Source organism: Symsagittifera roscoffensis, chromosome 5 (assembly GCF_963678635.1).
Source record: "Symsagittifera roscoffensis chromosome 5, txSymRosc1.1, whole genome shotgun sequence".
Taxonomy (NCBI): Eukaryota; Metazoa; Xenacoelomorpha; order Acoela; family Convolutidae; genus Symsagittifera; species Symsagittifera roscoffensis.
The window spans coordinates 42,690,318-42,709,620 of NC_087066.1; the positions used below are offsets into that span (position 1 = coordinate 42,690,318).

Here is a 19,303-nt window from a genome sequence, read left to right on the forward strand (position 1 = left end):
AAATAGAAAATCGGCGGCCGGCCTTCTTTATTATTAGCTAACTTTTGTCACATAACAAAATAATTGCAGACAAACTATGCAGACAAACCGACCAAAAATTGATTGTTTTGTGTATCTGTTAAAAAAATTGAAAATTATTAAATTTTTTCATATTTTTTGATAGACTGATCCAAAACTGCGCATTAGACAAAAACATTTTTATATGGTGATTTCACATAGTTGAAAATCTGTACTATCATCATGGGTAGCGCCCAACAAAATCAGTTTGAGATGCAAAAGCCTTACCTACGTACACACGTACTGTTCTGAATCTGCCCGCACTCAGTAAAAAGAGAATTTAATCGATTATATTACAATTCTAATTGAACTTTTATCAAAACTATAATTAAATATAAGCGCCAAACTTAGAAGTTTAAACAATTTATAATCCATTATAAAAATAACATTTTTCTTGACATTATATTAAATTATAATCAATTATAATTGATTATAATTTTTCCGAAAATCTCTTATAATCTCTTATAATCAATTATAATCTATTATAATAGATTATAATCCTTTTTTGTGTCACAAATCTTTAAAAGTGAGTTGTCATGTCACTCTTTGGTTCACCTGAAAACAAAGTTTTACCACGAAACAAAAGTTTCATAGAGTTCCTTTCATATTAGTTGAAAGACTCCCGCGGTAGATGAAAAATAAATCTTAGGAATCAATCATAAAACTAAATCAATTTGCTGATGTTTCGGTGGGTAAGAAGCTTAAAATATGCATCACAAAACAACTAAATTGGGGGAAAAAAACCTTTTAAATTTGAATTGATTGGAAAACTTTAAATGTGCATCATGAAACAGCTATAATCAAGAAGAAAAGAAAAAAACCGTTATAAATTCGAATTGATTTGAAAACTGTTAAGTCAAATTTTGCGTTCTTCACATTAACCCTTGTCTACGAAAAGCTAAAAATTAAGCCATCCAGGTAAAAGGTTGAAAACAACATGGGCAAACAAAAGGGATATTAGCAATTATAATCGATTGTAATAGATTTTTCTGCAAAACGAATGAATAATAAATTCGGGTAAAAATAATCGATCAGAATTGGTTACAATGAATTACAACTGATTAGATTTGATTTCAAAAAGAGAGATTACAATCCATTAAAAATTGATTTTGATCAATTTTTTCTCAATTTTTGTAAGACTGGTACTAAAATCATATTATAATTGATTTTTTACGCTTGAAACTGGATGCGGGTGCTTCTCTGAATACTTTTGTGAATCTGAACTCTGAAACATTTTAGCGTGCTGCCAAAAATTCCACTTTACGAGTTTTCTTTGAGGTAGTCAAAATTTCAAAAAAATTACCCTGTTCGTCATAACCTATAAAAATACACTTTAAGCCATAAAAAAAAGAAACATACAGTAGATTTTCGAGTCATCCGCGCACCGAAGTTTCATAGATAGTAACCGATTTTATTGATTTTTTACTGAATTTCAAACAAACTTGATTATGACCAATTAAATACGGATTAAAATCTCAGAAAATATCATATCATTTTAATCCATTATTTTCGTTTATAATCGGTTATAATGGCTTTTATCTGGGGTTGATGTTGGTGTGAAAACACGAAAGGTATTAATTATGTTCATTTATAAAACAACTGTATCACTCAATTACCTTAATCTTACTCTTTGTTTTAGCCAACGCAAGACAAGATAGAGTTCACAAGGTCAAATTATCAGGTCCCCAGACGGATCCAAAGAATTAACATAACGGAACTAAGCTTGCCCTATGTCATTGGGACAACCACAATAAATGTTAGATCCTCAGATAGATTTTATAAATACCAAACAAAACACTGTTCGGTACTATAAACGGTAATTGTATGTAACATTGATGCACTTGTATATTATTTAAAAAAGTTTATCCGCCTTGCAATATTTTGAATTGAAATTTTTGGCTTCAGCTGCCGGGTCTCTCCCTGGGCTCTTTTAGAATTTTCCTTTGCGGTTAATTTATTTCGACAAGACTGTTTACCATCACGCCATCCACTTTGATAGCTCCTTTCTGCTGCCTTATCGATCCTCGAATAGGTTCCCCGGTTGTTCCTTGTTCAACCCTTGATTACCTGATACTACCGCTTGCTCGTTTCCCGAAGATTCGGTTGTTTCGGCCTTCTTACTTTTGCTCGTCGCCCGCTTTGTTCTCGGTTACTGTCTTCTTCTGGCTTGTCGCACTGTTACGTTTGCTCTCGTCTTCATCATTGCTGTTCGCGTCGCTACTTGTATCCACAACTCGCCGTATTTTTCTTGATCTCTCCTCCGTCTCCGGCTTCGACCGTTTTTTTCAGGTCAACTGTTGGTAGACTGGTTTCAATAGCCGCCGATTTGTCCTCCAGCTCTCTCGTCCCGTCTGAAATTATGATTTTTGAACTCGGACTTGCGGTGCTAGTTGACTTAGGACCCTAGGTCACCACCGCCTCTGTTTGCATATCTCTTTGACTTCCGATCCAAAAAAAACATCGCTTCGTCTTAGTATGGATTCCTTATTCAATTGTGCCGTATGTGAAATTATTTTTCAATTATGGAAGCTAGACGCTCTTACCTCCTTGGTCGTTTGAATCTGTTATCCCGGTCTTCTGGTACACCACAGTGGTACTATTTTTGTTCCGTTTGAGCCACGATGGTGCATTTGGTGCGTCAACTTCCGCAAATTCAAGTTTGTCCAGTACTGGAGGTGACTTTCTGTTTTGCGGACACTTCTAGACTAGGTAATTCCTCTTTTCTTAGTCCAAGTTTGTTTCGATTTTCGCTAGTCTACTTGCCTAATCTAAACATTTTTACTTTTGATATTTTTCATTCTTCCAGACTAGATTTTTAAGTGACTGTTTTTTGTAAAATTTTGCAGTACAATGTTGGCTTCTCTTGCATGGTGTGCCTGGAACAGTGTTAATTTAGTTTTGATTTGTGGTACAAAACGTAAGGCGTTTAAAACTCTTAAGATCATGTTTTTTATTTTCTGATTTCCCTCTTCCCGTATGTATGTTAAAACCCGAGTTTTTTTTGAAGCGATGGTTTTTTCGACCATACCTGTAGCTCGGTGGTCTTTTACCCTGAATTTTTTCATATGCCGATAGTTAATGTGCAAATGCGTCGACGGCTACGAGAACGAATTCTTTGGCACTTTTATAGAGTCGACAGGGCCCCAAAATCTATTTGTACTAGATCATTCGATTCCTGTGGTTTATAGGTACTACCTATATCTCCCTTCTGGTATATCAGGCTTAAGATTTTTACCTGCCTCCAGGCATTATTGCAGAATTTGCAGTTGCTGATAAGTTTCGATGCGTTAAGAGGATCCATACATTTTTCGCCGCCGCGATCATCTTGTCCATCCCGTGATGGCTGACGTGCAGCCTGCTAAGTATTCAGTTAAACATGTTTTTTGCGATCACCAACCGGCTGTCTATCCAAAGACAGTTTTCTAGTACAGATAAGTCGTTGAAGTCTTGCGCATAATACTGTCTTAGCAGGGTAATTGCCTTCTTCGCCCGTGGGTTGTTTTCCCTCATGTCATCTCGGATCCTTCTCGAGTATCGGATCCTTCTCGAGGTTAGCCTCAACGAGTTTCAAATAGAACACTTTCGGGATTTATTTTTCCTTTACCACACGGCAATCTGTAGGGACGATCGAGCAGAACCATTTCCCACTGTTTACAAGAGGAGGGGAGAGGACCGGGAACTGGTGGAGAAGGAAATGATCGTGTTTAGCTTCTTGAAGGCGCTTGATTTTGTCTGCAGTTTTTTTTTCGGAGGGAATGATTTCGAGATCAGAGTCTGAGCTGAAACTAGGGTGTTGACTTAACCCTAAGAGTCGGTTGAGTACGACAATGAGGTTTACATTCACTGATTGGTTTGAATTATTCACAAATGTTTAGTTGAATTTCTAACCGCTTCCGTTTTTTTTTGGTGAATTGAATGCTGACATTTTAGAAATAGGAATTTGGGTAATTAAATTCGATGAGCAACTGGATGTAGAAGGATGAGAATAGCGTCTGTTTTTGGTTCGGCTGTATTTGCAAATTTCTTTCGGTATGCAAATTTATTGCTTGTGGTGGGCTCACCGCCGGATGCATGCGACTGTGCCAATACCGGCTGCCTATTTGCATATTCAAGATTTTTCAGATTTTTATTGGTTATGAGTACATTGCGTGATCAGTTGCTTGATTGCACGCCCTCAACAGCTGGCAAATTGCTTGACTATCTGGCCCATAGGTTTCAATGTGTCACCAGGGTTTAAGGCTTTAATTATCAAATTAACTTTTGCTACTGTAAAATTGGCATCGTAATAACTTGTTTCCTGTGCTTCTGCTGAGAGGAAACACAATAAGTAATCAGCCATGAATTTTTTTGATACTTGGAAGTGTTTGACTTAAAGCTTGTAGGGTTTTAATCGATCCTATACTTGCGTTATTTTACTGAAAATGTTTTGTTTCTTTTTGGGACGAATTTGGGAGGGTCAGTAGCGCTCTATAATCTGGTATAGTTGTGAGATATTGCTCAAAAAGGTAGTTTCGAAACTGTTTGGTTGCTCATACTGCGGCGATTAGTTAAAAATTGTTTTTTAATTGTTTTTTTTTTTGAGAGCATGATGTACATAAAAAACGACAGGGATGATCATTCCTGGGCTGCCCAGGAAGGGCAATTAATCATTCATGCGTCCAATCTCAACTTAATATCCGGTATGCGATCGGCTGGGACTGGGGAGTGGGGGTAGGGCTTACCCACACTGAAAAATTATTAATAAAAAAATTGAAATTAACCAGAGAAACAGGTGACCTAGAAGCAGAATCAGGCGAGGATCCTACGGAACCGGACTTATGGAGAGTCGTAGAGTCATATTTTAACCTGCCAAATGATTACTCGCGTAGCATAATACTCTTTTATACTCACAAACAGGACATGTGCGATAGCGATTACAGCGGACATGAGTTTTGGGACAGAGTTAGCAGCAGATTTTAAGAGAGAAAATAAAAACATAGAATTCCTCTGGAAGCAAAGACCAGGAATAGCAGGTATTGCAGCCTTGCCTCCGGTGGCTTCGCAAATACCAGGAAAGTATCTATGCTTCTTGGTGACGAGGGCGACGGAGAAGCAGCATGTGGACCCTGAAGAATTGGTCTTGTCCTTGACGAGACTGAGAGACTTCCTTGTGGTGAGGGAGGTGAAGGAGCTCTCATTTCCGGTATACGATCCAAATCGAGGACGACTGCATCCACGGGATTTGTATGCACTGATTAAGGTAATGTTTTCTGATACTAGCTAACAAGTGTATTTGCATAAGAAATACTATTTGAGTATAAGCTGAGTGTAAATTGAGTGTAGGACGTGTTATGTTATTTTTGATATGTTATGTCTTATGTGAATAGGAACTTGGGCGTGAAAAAATTAGTGACCACGAATGACCGAACGATAATCAAAGGAACAGACCCAAAGTTTGGACTGTCCATTCTTAGGTCGAACTCCAAAATTTTAGCAATAAACTGTTTTAATAAATTTTAAGATCAAAATCTTTTTATCTGACTGCTTTAAATTAAATTTAATACAAAACTGGAGTAATATTGACAAATTTGATACTCGTGATCTCGTTTTTAGATCCTGATTGATCATTTAATTGTTCATCAGATTTCAATTGAGCAAAATGATAACCAAACCGAATCGAACGAAATGGATAACTTTGACTTGACTGAACTGATGGACCTAGCGGAAGCATATGTAGGACCGTGATAGATGCGATCTGTCGTCGGCTGATGGATCGAGACTTCGCTCTGGAGGACCCAGAGGTGGTCATGTTGCTGATCGCCTTGACAAACATCTTAGGGCATGACAACCGTGGGGACCGCCCCCACGGAATTCTTATTGATGGCCGCATATGGACAACAGGTAGTACTAGACCGCCCAAACATGAGGGTAATGAGATGGAGAAATGGGGCTCTCTCAGGAAGTGACTTGCCGAACGAGCCTGGATTGGGAAGTTCCAGGACCTACTAACCAGATGAGATGCCTCTCCCAACTAAGCCTAGTCCTGGATTGAGAAAGATGCATCAGGAGAAGAACAGCGAGGCAGCCTCGTCTATTTCACAACTGAGAGCAGCTGTGCCACCAAAGAGGGCGAGAGTAGAAGAGGAAGTCCAAATGAATGAGACGATGCAAGATCTAAGTGAAACGAAGTAAGAGCTGGATCGAGTGACCAAGACTTTGTTCAGTGTTGAAGAAGACAGAGACATGTGAAAAAGACTGTTTTAGGATTGCAAAAAAAGAAGGGCGAGGAGATAAAACATTTGAGGCGAGAATAAAAGGAGCGATCGGAGCGGCTGGAAAGAACAATACCCACAAGGAATGTTCCTCGTGGGCAGTCCCTGATGGAACTACTAACGCCTCGCGAACTTAGCCAAACGACAGAAGTACGAGTTCCGACAGAAGTCGATAGAGTAATAATCCCGGACCCGAGTGACACTCAATGTGACCCAGTCGTGGAACAGACGGTGCAGAAGCTAATAGAAACGGCTGGACGACTTGTAACCATTAGGAGTGCGCCAGGTTCCGGAGTGACTGCACCTATGGAACGATCGACGATACAGGCAAGGTGGAGCTCTCCCAAGAAACGATGAGGAGAACGGGAGCTGACACCACAACGAGACCGATGAAGACCTCAAAAGTCACAAAGATAAGGGAAGTGCCGATGAAAAAGTGTCCCGTGTATTTGATATACAGAAAAACAACCAGGTGAAGAACCCCTTCAGTAAACATGCAGTAAACATGCAGCAACCGCCGCTTGGGACATCACACTTGATACTGTGCGACAGTTTGGTGAGAGTTCTACAGAACTTGAGGACCTCGTGGATCACCACAGTGATGGCCTTTGGAGACTGGCCCCAGCTGTATCAAATGGGAATCGATGATGGTATGCCTACTTACCACTATCAGCAGAAATTTAAATGGTTATGAGTACTATCTGGTTATGAGCACGAGAACGTTGACACCGACAGGAAGGAGGCACAACGAAAGGGTCAAAAGGTGGAATAACATAGTGAGAAATCTGGCGAGTCGCAATGATGGGCGGATGATCCTGATGGACTTAGAACATGAGCTGAGAGCCATAGATCAAGCCAGGTTCACTACAGATGGAGTCCATTTTGGCACTATAGAGAGACAAGCCTGGATAAAAAGAGTCTTCCAGGAGCAACTAGACGAACTAGAGGTCGAACTCTTTGATACAGGAGAGCTGAGGAGGGAAGAAACCACGAATGAGCCGGCAATTTTGACCTTTGTGCCTCCTAATCTAGCGACACGTCTGGGATCAGTCCCAGCAGTGCCCCAGGTGCCACAGCCGGGGCAAAGAACGGACGAGCTGGATCGACTGGGCAAAGCGCCAGTGAGAAGGACTATTCATCCGCCAAGGAGTTTAGGACCTGTTAACTCAGGTCGGATACGACGTCAGGCACTTCGAGGTCGGAAACAACGAGTACAAGCCGGGAACAGAGACGACCAGACAGAATTTCTCTAATGTGGTCGATACCCATACCTTCCCCCTGACATGTCTACAAGCAAGACCTGATGAAATCGAACCTTCAAATGGTGAAGTTTGCAGCCAACGCGATGAGGATGCTGAATGGAGCTAGGCTCTCTGTGAACGGGCTATACTCGATCGTGAGAGTGGACTGGTTGATAGCAGCTGGCATCAACTTTAGCTCGACGACTGCCTTACGATTCGCTGATTTTGAGTGACTGCCCTCAAGTAACACCATGGGTCCAGTGAATGCCAGAACTCTGCAGGACGTAAGAAGGAACCATGGCGAAGCAGAATCGAGAAGAAAGGCCAGGAAGATTTCTGACGACTAGAGCACCAATAGGACAGCATGTAAAGATGTTCAAACAAATGCGAGCACCTCCATTTCATGTAACACAAAAAGTTTTATCCAAAGCAAGTAGCCCAAGAAGGCGATGTTGAGAGATCTGGTGAACTAGAGATTCGAAAGGACGAGACTGTCTTTGCGGCGTACGATAAGTAGACATGAGGAAGGCCAAGATTTTGGTGATGGCGAACTCGGACTTTGTGCATACTTCCAAGTCTTTATTTTGGCCTGACGTGATAATGCTGGCGGCAATCGACCTGGACCTGATGCAGTCTGTATCAATGGCAATCGGGGTCCAACGACAAACTGAAATGAACCCGATCACGACTGTGTTTGCCGGCATAAACGACCACTTGCAAAGTAGGGGTTTCCTGAGCAGACTCAGAGAGCCTACAACGGTGGAAGATGCAGTGTGGTCAGCAATTAAAAACATTCTGGAATCAATGGGCGAGATAACCGATGCGCCAAAAGAAGAAGCAGTCACCAAAATGACACCAAAAGCGGTATCTGCGTTGTCTACGGGATATGCACATCTCCCGGATTGATTGAAATTCGTGTACGCAATGGTGGCATTACTCTCAGAAGGGAAGTATGATGTCATTATATCTGCTCCGAACCGCGAAGTGGAAGCGAAAAACCTGAGACCACTTAGGGCAGAATTGCCGGCAGTATGGTCATACATCTCAAATGCCATGAGAGAATTCAAAGACCGTTCACTAAACATGCTAGTACCGGATGAGGTGTTGGGATTGAAAGTGTCCAATTTCAGCAGGCAGTTCAAATTAAAGCCAGGAATCAATGATGACCATCGAGTGGTAGAGGCGATGAACAATTACTTGTGGTTCAGAGGACTGGAGATAAAGGAGGGAGGAGAGAAGAGGCAGAACTCCCAAGAGACGAAAGCTCACTTGGAAGCGATGGTTTTGCGAAGGAAACCAGAGGCCAACAAGTGGCTGCACTTGACTCTTCGAGTAGCAGCGAGGCCCGGTGTTGATTAAGAAAATTCATGCCTACCTGGTGGAAGAGTTGAACTTAGCGGAGAATGCAGTGGAAAAGTCAGCCCAATTCGTGAGTAGGATGTGTCAAGTAACTCTTGAAGTTTTCTGGACGCAAAATCTATGGGGAGAAGAAGGCTACGATAGAACTGAGAGCATGTTAGAAGGGTTGGGAGCAGGATGGACCGCGTCCTTCCTGACGATAGTCTACCCCGGAAACTCTCGATACCTGATAAAAGAGTTCCTCAAAGCAGTAACAGAATTCTCGATAGTAGTGACGTTCGGAGCGGAGAATTTCGTGAAAGGACCAGTGCTACTGCTCACCGAGGGAGTGCAGAACCTGCGACTGGACGGACTCCTGGCACTAAATGCGATCACCCATGGGAACCTGGGAGGGCTGATGAATTTGACCCGCTACCCTGAACAAATGAAAGAAAACGTGAGGAGTATTGATATGAAGAGATCCACCGACTCATGGACCAAAGTAAGAGATCTGAAACACGCCTTAATCAAAAAAATTCTACAACAGAACCGCTTTGGAAAAGGAGAAGATGAAACGATTGAAAAAGAGGAAGATGTGCGACGTCATGTAGGAGGCATGCCTCTATTGACTGGCTTAAGCCTGGCTATGAGGACTTAGCGTTAATCAGGGGAACCACAGAATTTGTGACGGTGATATATGGTCCCGCAGTAGCATTCGCGTTCCCTGACGTTAAAGTGGATGCGTATAGAAGGTCGGTGTTGCAGCTGAACCTAATTTCAGCAGTGGATGGGAGCGCACTCAATGGGTGTGAGCAAAGTGTGTTACAAGAATTGATGAGCGAAGTTTGCTGTACGCGAAGATACCAGAGCCAGAGATGACAGCAAAAAACGTCGACAATCATTTCCGTGACCGAATGGGTGAGTAGACAGAGGACATATTGAAGTGTTCCCGAAAATCTGGAACTTGAGGCCCTATAACAAGACAAATGAAGAAATAAGGAGAATACCTCATTTGATGGCTTCGTACCACAAAGTGAGAGAGAAAACGAAGGGCTGGGGCGACTACAAGAAACTGCCAGAAGAAACACCAGAATTCCCCCTGGTCGGCAGGATGTTGCTCGGAGCAGACTCCGTAGTACAAACTCCCAGGTTGAGAGCCTTTGAAACGAATGAAAGGAGGATGGCGAAGTACTCTGAGACGATGGACCCGTGCTTCGTGGGCAGGAACGCTGCCGTAACGCAATACACTCAGTTTGCGTACACGGATGAGTTGACAAGGAGACGAATCACTAATACAGCCACTCCGAAACCCGGAAGATTTGAAGAAGAGTGGGCGAAACTGGACCTGGCGCCCATTAAGATGAGAGACAAGACGGATTGCAGCAAGCCGCACTAATCGTAATGAACTTGAAGCCGGAATTGGCAATAAGCGGGAAACTGTTGACGAGGACTGCACTTGGAAGAAGACAAGTCAGCTGGCAGGCTATTCATACCAAAGTTTCCAGACGGGAAAAGGAGTGAAGAGCAAGGATCTCCGAGTTCAGGGAGGAGTCAGAAGCGAGACAACAAGAAGTGAGAAGACCGTTGATAGGAGGAACCTATGCAGCAGGATCCTGATCAAGCAGGAAAGGATGACGATAAGGCTTCGACAGATAGGATGACCAGCCTAGATTTCAATTTCCTAGAGGACTTTGAAGTCGAGACAAGAACTTTAGAAGGAACGACTCAGCCAGCAGAGGATGAAATTTCCACACTGGAACCTCCGTCAGCCTTCATGGATGTAAGCCGAAAATTGCCGGAGAGTAGCTTTCCTGGCAATTCCAAAACTATCGAAAAGAACTTTTAATGGAGTCTCCGAGGAGAAGAAGAATAGAAAGCACTGCCAGAGTACCTTTCTTGGGAACCTTACCAGAATAGGAGTGGCAAGTTCACCACAGAGAATAGAACAGGGTGTAATATGGACATAGTTGCCTTCATGGAATCGATCTGGACGGTAGTTCAGTGCTATGGGACCCGGTCAATGTTGAAAACTGGTCTCAACAGACCATTGATGCCAGATATCCTTGACAAGATGGATAAGTGCAAAGGGAGATTGAGCGAGTTGTTAATTGATTCGGCCACTGACGAAAGTGAAGTGAATTTTTCCATAAAAGCCGCGCAGCAAGAAGGCAGCAATGAAGTAGTATACCTGTCAAGAACCCGAAAAGGTACGATGCGATCAAAAATGGTGATTGAAAAATTCAATGACATGAAGATGAAACTTGGAAGCAGAGTGAAATTGAGGAAAACTGGAAAAGCGAACGTAGACTCTGAGATCTCAGTAAAAGCTGTCAATTCAGCCAAGCGAAAGTGTGTCGAAGAAGTCATGGATATGTGCCAAGGCGACGACCGATTGCCTGGCACGGATAGAAAACTGACCGATGTAACGATGGTGCCACCCATCCTCATGGCAGGACTAAGGTCAGCCAGTTATAAAACCAAGAGGAGTGACCGCACTCTGACTGGAGCGACATTAGAAATGGAAATACTTAGCCAATGTGGAGAAAGTACCCTACGAGGTTTCAGGCCATCTTGAATGATTGATGGAAAGGGAAGCGTCGTAGGACAGCTAATCCTAGTGGAATATAACCGGTTGACAATATCAGAAACCGTCTCGTTCGGCGATCCTGCTGGTGGATACATGGAGATGGTGGAATGCAGAAACTCGGCTAGAGGACACCTAATCGCTCTAGAAATCAAAAGTGATATGAAGTGTTACCTGAAGACGATGATACAAGGCACGACCATAAAGCAGAAAGCGTACGGAACATGTGTCTTTTTTAAGATGTATGCGGAAACGATAGACCAGAAGAGCGGTGGTGCTACGACACTTCGAAGAAGAAATGAGAGCCACCACGAAAAAACACGCTCTGATAGCGATACCTTAGCGAGCTATAACTTATGTTCGCTTGGTGCATGACTGGACTGACGAGTTAAGAGTATGATTCAGAAAAAAAGGAAAAGACCGAAAGAAGAGAAAATGTTCTTGATGACGAGTGTGAGAGATCTAATGACCCAAGAAGGAGCGGCAGTAGCGTGTGCGAAATAGAGAGACGCTCTCTGTTTCATTCGAGCCATGTTAGAACAAATATTGGTACCAGCGTTGAACACCTGGGCCAAGATGCTTGTATGAGCAAGCGAAAACCTTGCTCATACAAGCACTTTTAGACATACATCAAAGTAAACCGATGCGAGTGAATATGAAGCAGCCCGTAGAACTGGAACCAATGAAGAAGGTTGACGAAATACGGAGATTCTTGAACAAGGAGCTGAGGCTCATCAAAGAATGCATGGGAGCACTGCCGAAGTCTAGTGAATATTAAAGACCGATCAGGAAAAAGTCGTACAGTTACGTATCCGGTATCGTAGGGATGGCATACAACCCTTTCATGAAGGAAGACATAGGCGATTGTTTCTTCGACTGCGAACAAGCGGTGTTGCTAAGATTCTGGGCGGCAAGAATAGCGAAGATAGGGAGCGCTGCTAATCAGCAGGCTAAGGTGGGACTCGTGTTGGAAGAAAAGGTGACTGCACCTTCAAGGCCAAAATCTGACAACCGAGTAGAATTTGGATTGGAATTCTTGGATGAATTACTGAGAACGAGCCTGATGGTGGTGTGGGAGCTGATGAAACCATCATAGTGTCCGAGTCCTAATGCCGCTTCGATATTGCGTTGAACACAGGGTGTGCAGAGGTAGCTGAATTCAGACTGTAACTTGCGTGACCTGAACATCATTTACAACTTGATGACAACAGCCTCCAAGAGCAGCGGAGAAAACAATGTGGAGTTGCCTGGCTGGGGACCCGAGGATTGAGTTGAACCTGGTATCTGTCCGGCGAAAGTACGCTGGAAGGTGACATGTGTGGAGGCATAAGCAATTGACGAGATTATTCGAAAACATCGTATTAAAAGGGAAAACGAAAACGGAACTAACTGCAGGTTGCCACGGAGGAACTGAGGTGAGTCTAGTGACTGCCCTAGGATTCCACAGCAAGTTTGGTTTTTTAGAGTCACTATTGAATCTAGAACAAAAGCATGAGATGGTCACGGCCATCAGCGTAGAAGTGTTTCCGGGAGTGTTGCAAACCGAACAAAAGTACATTGGAAAATGGAGAGAAGCTATTGAAGCAGACATGAACATTCGGCAGAGTGAAACTTACCGCAGACATTCGGGAGCGCGATACCTAGTGGGATCGACGTTGGCTCCGATGTGCAAAAGCCGATACCCAGTGCACTTTGTGGCAGTGGATGTGAAGAGAACAAGGACGACTGTGGACCAAGCCTTCTCAGTGCCGAAATGCGTAAGATTAGCGATAATGTCGGAAAAGTCCTACAAGTTGCTATGTAAGATGTTCGCAGCAGTTCCAGAAAGAACCAAAGAAGAATTGTAGCCGATACGCTAATGGGAACTTTAGTGATTTTGAAAGACAGAAACAGAAAGGGTCAACAGCGACAAATTACAACGCAGTAGATGAAAACGACAAAATCCACCGAGTAATGATAGAAGTGGAACCTTTACTGGAAGCGTCGGGGAAGCGTAATTGGAGGAGCATCATGTTGACACATGATGAGTTCCCCTGCCATTGCTTGCTATAAACATGGTGGTATACCGGGCTCAGTAATCTGGTGTTGATCTGGGACTCTGGAGAGCTGCTCTCCAGGGGTGTACCAGATTCATCATGATGGCAGTTATGATGGCAATTCGATGGCTGGAAGCTTATGTAAAGGAGAATAATCGACAGGAGATGTCAACGAAAGTATAATTACAGGAACTGGATAGTCTAAAAGATTTAGATCTTTTTGAGACAATGTGCAAAATCTTAAACATTCCGATGGAAGTGAAGAATATATGGGCCAGAAGACGACTGATGCCAGGGTTTATAGCCAACAAGACTGCATGGTTGTACAAGTATGCCAAGAAGCATATGTCGAAGCACAGCAGGGTGTACAGTGCGTATCAGCTGGACAGTGGAGCAGGAGCTTTCAATCGAGCTTTTGTAACTCATCGGAATGCAGCGACTAGGAAAGACGTCTACAACAAATGAATCTGAGGGGGAGAAATAAAAAAATATATTGAAGGAAGACCTGGAGAAAAACACGACGTTGTGCCTCCACAACAGCAGAAACAGGGAAACTAACGTAGATCCTCTACCTTGTTGCAAACAAAGAGTTGAAGAGCAGAAGTGTTGGAGGACTGCCTCCAACAGCGTCAGAATAGCCACCGACGTGTTGCAAGACACTGAAACTGAAAGTGCGGAGTCAATGTCGCAGGAGGAGGAGTTGGAGCATTGACAATTAGCCAAAAAACATGATGCAAAAAGAAGAGAAAAATTAGAAAAATTTAGAAAACTTAGAATTTCTAAACGACGAAAACAAAGCAGAAAACAAAGAAGAAAACAAAGAACTGAGCAACGGAGCAACGATGGAGAAGATGTTAAAACTCATAAATTTTTATGTGAGAAAAACTCAAATGAGAAACTAAGCAACTTAGCTTGCAGTTGAAACTGATTGAAAGAAAGTTTTTAGTTGATTTTTGAAGTTAAGAGTTTGATGCATTTAAAAATTTGCATTGTAATTTTAGTTGGTGGCTTAGAGAAACTTACTATTTATCTAGAGAGGCTTGAGTGAAGAGTATATTAAATACTCTAGCCGGCATGATTGTATTAAATCAACCAATATGACTGATCACTTTGGGGTGATATGAAGGGCTTGGGTAATCTCTTTAGAAGGGGGACTATTTCATTGTCTCTTCTAACCACCAAGTTCGTTAATTTTAATATTCAGGACCAATAACAACTAAACTTCCAAAGGGAAGAAGCATAGTAGGATATTTTTAGTTTGTTGGTTGGCAAGACCGTCATGTGTCCCAGCACTTTTTAAACCTAGAAGAAGAAGTTTTAAATCGAGACATTGACTTTAAAAGTCAGAAAAAAAACGTTTTACCCTAAGTCATATCCTTAAAAGTTCAGATTAGTGAAAAAGTTTAGAAGGCTATAACAGTGTATTATGATGCCATTTTTATTCTGCTGTGAGCCGATGTGATGTGGACAAAAGTGATTTCATGCATTTTGTAATTTCTGTTCGATGGAACTGTACCATTTTGATGAATACTGCGAGACTCAATGAGGACATTGACCGGGCTGTCCGGGGAGTATGTGACATTCGACCAGAATGCCGTCAAAATGCATGTCGAGTTTGATTTTTTTGCGACCATGAACTGGGAAAATTGACAGTTTCGGCAAGTTAACGGTGTTAATCAATCAGTTTAGCAATTTGGGAATGGTTAATTTTGCCTGAAATGCTGAATTTTAAAATTTTGATTTGGGCATGAAAGACACGTAACAACTTGAGATTTCGCGACAACAGAAACTGCGGAGAACAGAACAACAAAATACGTAGTCACGGAAAAGTCGGACGAAAAATAACGACGAACTGAGAAAATATAGTGATTGACCACCATTCCGAGTTGTGACGATTGTGCAGCTACAATCGTTGCAAAGCAATTCACGAGAACCAGGAAGGATGTTGGGACGACGTGACCAGCCTTCCGGAAAGAGATAAGACAGCTCTTCGTCCGGATCCAAGAATCCGGAAGGGTCTCCGGAAGAGAACTCAAACATTATTTTAACTAACTTTTAGCTTCCGGTCATGTCCTGAGTTGAAATAATAACATCTAAATTCTTTTTCAGATAATGAGAAGCTAGGAGTTGAGGGTAAGTGTTGATCCATCTCCGATGGGAAGGATGATTTTTATCCTGAGCAAAAACAATAGTATTATAAAAAATAAGTAGTAGCCCTGTTTTTAGGAGAGAACTCGTGGTCTGCCATACTGAGACACAGCCATGAGCTCTCTATTTTCGCATGTAAATTAAATTAATCTGAGCGTTCTGACCAAAGCCCAAATTAAAAACTTTTTATTTCGACCCGATGTTAAAAGGACCACACAAACAACTGGCTTTGGCAGAGACGGTTAAAACCATGTAGAGCTGCGTTTTTTTTTATTCCTTCAAGGTAATCAGAAGGTCAAAAGTATCATAGTAACCGAGGTTACAGTCATGAGTCCCTTCATCATGTATTCCAGTCAAAATCATTGGAATTTTCTAGATATGGAAGTGATAATGATAAAAGAAGATGACAAGTGTTTAAGTCCTTTTCAATTAAAATCGATACGGGTTACGTTTCTTCAATAAGAACACGCAACTCGACACGAGATAACATAATATACAAGTGTTACAAGTAAAAAAATTTCGTCGAAAGTTATTTTGTCATTTATTAATCCGAGTACGCAAGCGGCGTTCGCAATTTGTATTGCCAGGGAGATTCTCTGTTTTATAAAGCTGCCTGCTCTGGGTTCCTCAGTGCATATGCTTAGGTTCTTACAAAGCTTGCTCAAACACACTTCTGTGCTGGGGCCGGCCGCGACCTGAATTTCAAAAGCTAGCGGTTGAAAAAGATATCCATCATTTACAAGATCTTTATACTTGTCAATATTTTGCTCTTCCGCTTCAGCGACAGCCGTACTAGGGTTACAAACAGACCCGGCATTAATCCTACAAGGAGCTAAGGAGTCTACTACCGTTACATCCCACAAAAGCTGCCTACCATCAGCCCATGGAACGAGCGTCAAACCGTCTGGTCGCTTCTGATCGGTCCTGTAGAGGTGTCGTGGTTCTAAAACAGACAGAATGTGAGTAGATGATAGACTCTGCTTTATAAGGGCATTCAGGTTTGAATGCCTAGAGAATCTTCCTGCACTTTTGAGGCAAGAAAGACCATGCCAACCATCCTCGGTAACGTCTTTTCCGCACACACATTTATGCCGTTCGCATATTTTTGATCCTAATCGAAGTCCTATCGCAATTCTGAGTTGTTGGTTTGACAGTTTTAACCTTAATTTTTTGCACGGGATGACGTTCAACCATTGGGAGCCAAATCTATCTTGGAACGCGTTGAACCTTTTTACGTCCGTTGGTTCGAGTCGTAAAATCAAGTCTGCAATTTCGCTGTCAAAAATTGGTTCCAACCAATTTTTTTGGATTTCATTTTCCGGAGCCATTTCAATTTTTCCAAGGTCAAACCACCGTTTAAGCGCATCATCATAAGTTCCATCCACATGCTCCAAACCAAAGATTTCGCTCAAGGCATCTTTTGCTCCTACTGCTGAGGTTAAGAAAGCGGGTAAAGCGAGTAGACGAGCGGAAGAAACGCCCAAGCCACCTTTGGCTGCCGAGAGAACTGCCTGTAAAAATTGGTTATCATCCATTTTCACGTTAGTGACCTTGCATAACGAATTTCTTAGTAATTTATCGTAGCGTTTCAAAAAATCATTTTGCAAAAAACAAGGGCTCGTACGCAAAAAATATAGGAGTTTTGGCATGGTAAAGCAATTTTTCAGGACAATAATGGGCGTCTAGTTTGTCAATGACAACCGAGATTTTTTTAAGCTCCTTATTTTTTTCGTCGAGCAATTCTTTTCGGCAAAGTTCGCCGATTGGAGATCCTAAAATGAGGAGTTCTTCTTTTGTTTTTATTTTTATTTTGGGGCATATTTTTGAAATTGTGTTAAAATTGAATTATACTGTGTACTAGTAGTCGTTCTCAAAAAACATAGTTCACACTTCTCAGTGTTTAAGCTCAGGCCGTAAATTTGTTCCGATTTCAGAATGTTTTTAAGGTCCCGGAGTACTACCTTATAGTCGTCGGCTAAATTCCCATTATCTAAATACCAGATGTTAATTTTCGACTCCAACTGTTTGACTAGTGTATGAATTGTTTCCGCAAACAGGGGTGGGGCTTCAGGATCACCTTGCTGAGTTCCGTCTTCTGACATTATGACAGAGCTTCTGTAAAAAAGGTAACTAGGTTTACCATACGCGCAATGGGTGTATTTATACATTTCGGGGCGATTTGAATAAACATGATTCAGCATTGTTTCTCTGTTTAAAGAGTTGAAGGCATTCTTAAAATCTAGTTTTAAAAGAACAGTTCATTTTGGATTGTCGTCGCGTTCAATTAGGTTTCGAAACGAGTGCGCAGCTATTTCTGCTCCTCGTTTGGTACTGCATCCTACCTGTACGTTTCCGAAAAAATTTGTCGCTCGGAGAGGGCCTTGCTTCCAGCGCATTTAGACGCGATACGTCTCAGCGTGTTGCCTATGGCAATCGGTCTCAAACCTCCGTCTATCTTTATGAGGGCGATAAGCCTTGCGCCAAAAAAGAAAGGTCTTAGTGGTTCGGGTATTTTGCCATCTCCAATGAGGTTTATCAGCTCAGTAAGCGATTTCAGAAAATTAAGTCCTGCACTGCTATTCGACTTACTAACAAGATCTTTAAAAATTTGAGGAACTATTTTTATCAGGACCTGCTGCTGATCCGTTTGGAACGGACATTATTGCTCTGTATAGGTTGAAATCGGTTACAAAAAACTATCCAACTTTTCTGGATTTCGAGCTGCAAATTTGGCTCTTGAGTACTCGGACATTTGAGATGGCTGTATTAACATAATTGTCTAGCACTAAATCATTACCTATTGTTGCTTTATTAACAGATTTTACATCAACGCATAAAGGACACTGAAACCATTGGGTTTTCTTAGAGTCGCTTAGAGAAATATTTACACAACTGATATGATACCAACTAAAACAACAATCACATCTAATCCAATTTATCAGTCCTGAAGGTTTTAAGCAATCTTTTTTTGTACAATCTTTGTTGTTTTTCCTCATCTTGACGCAGCATAAAGGTAAAAAAAAAGATTTTGACTGGACTTTAGGGGACTGAACTAACCCATGATAAGCGGTTAGTGGGAATTTTAGAAATCAGCAAATAAAAAAAAAGACAACTAAAATAATTTAAATTTTAAAATCGAATTATAAAAATCAAAAACAAGGAACAATCTCACCCGAGCTCAGTAGGTCCAGCTCGAAATTGTATTCCGAGCTGCGTTTAGATGCTAGCCAGTCGTTTTATAACCTAGCTCTATTTTCCGTCGATATGTACTTCCGGGCGAATGTTACACTTCGGTGGTGGCGTTTGAAAATATAGCAGTGCGATTGATCGACCAAAGTTTGGCAGCGAAGAGGGTAAATTTATGGTGAATATTTTCATGTTAGCTGAGCGAGCAATAAACTGAAATTTTTTTAACATAAAAAAAAAGTGAATACCATCTTTATAAAACATTTTAGCACTTAATTTAACGTTTAGATTAGGGGAAAAATTTGGATTCTTGGAGGATAAAAAGTATTTATAAGGTGAAACAAAGAATGATTTAGAGCACCAAGTTTTCTATTTTAGAATCGATTATTTGCAGAGAGGATGATTTTGTGGTTAATAAGCACATTTGGGTTAAACTTATGAGTTATCAAAATTATGAAAAAA

The 19,303-nt window shown here is 41.7% G+C and overlaps 1 protein-coding gene across 3 annotated transcripts in view; it reads left to right on the forward strand.

Moving 5' to 3' along the window:
• LOC134846278 (histone-lysine N-methyltransferase, H3 lysine-79 specific-like) overlaps positions 1–19,303 on the forward strand; it is a 257,501-nt gene that overhangs the window by 179,286 nt on the left and 58,912 nt on the right. The gene's annotated exons all lie outside the window — the stretch shown is intronic.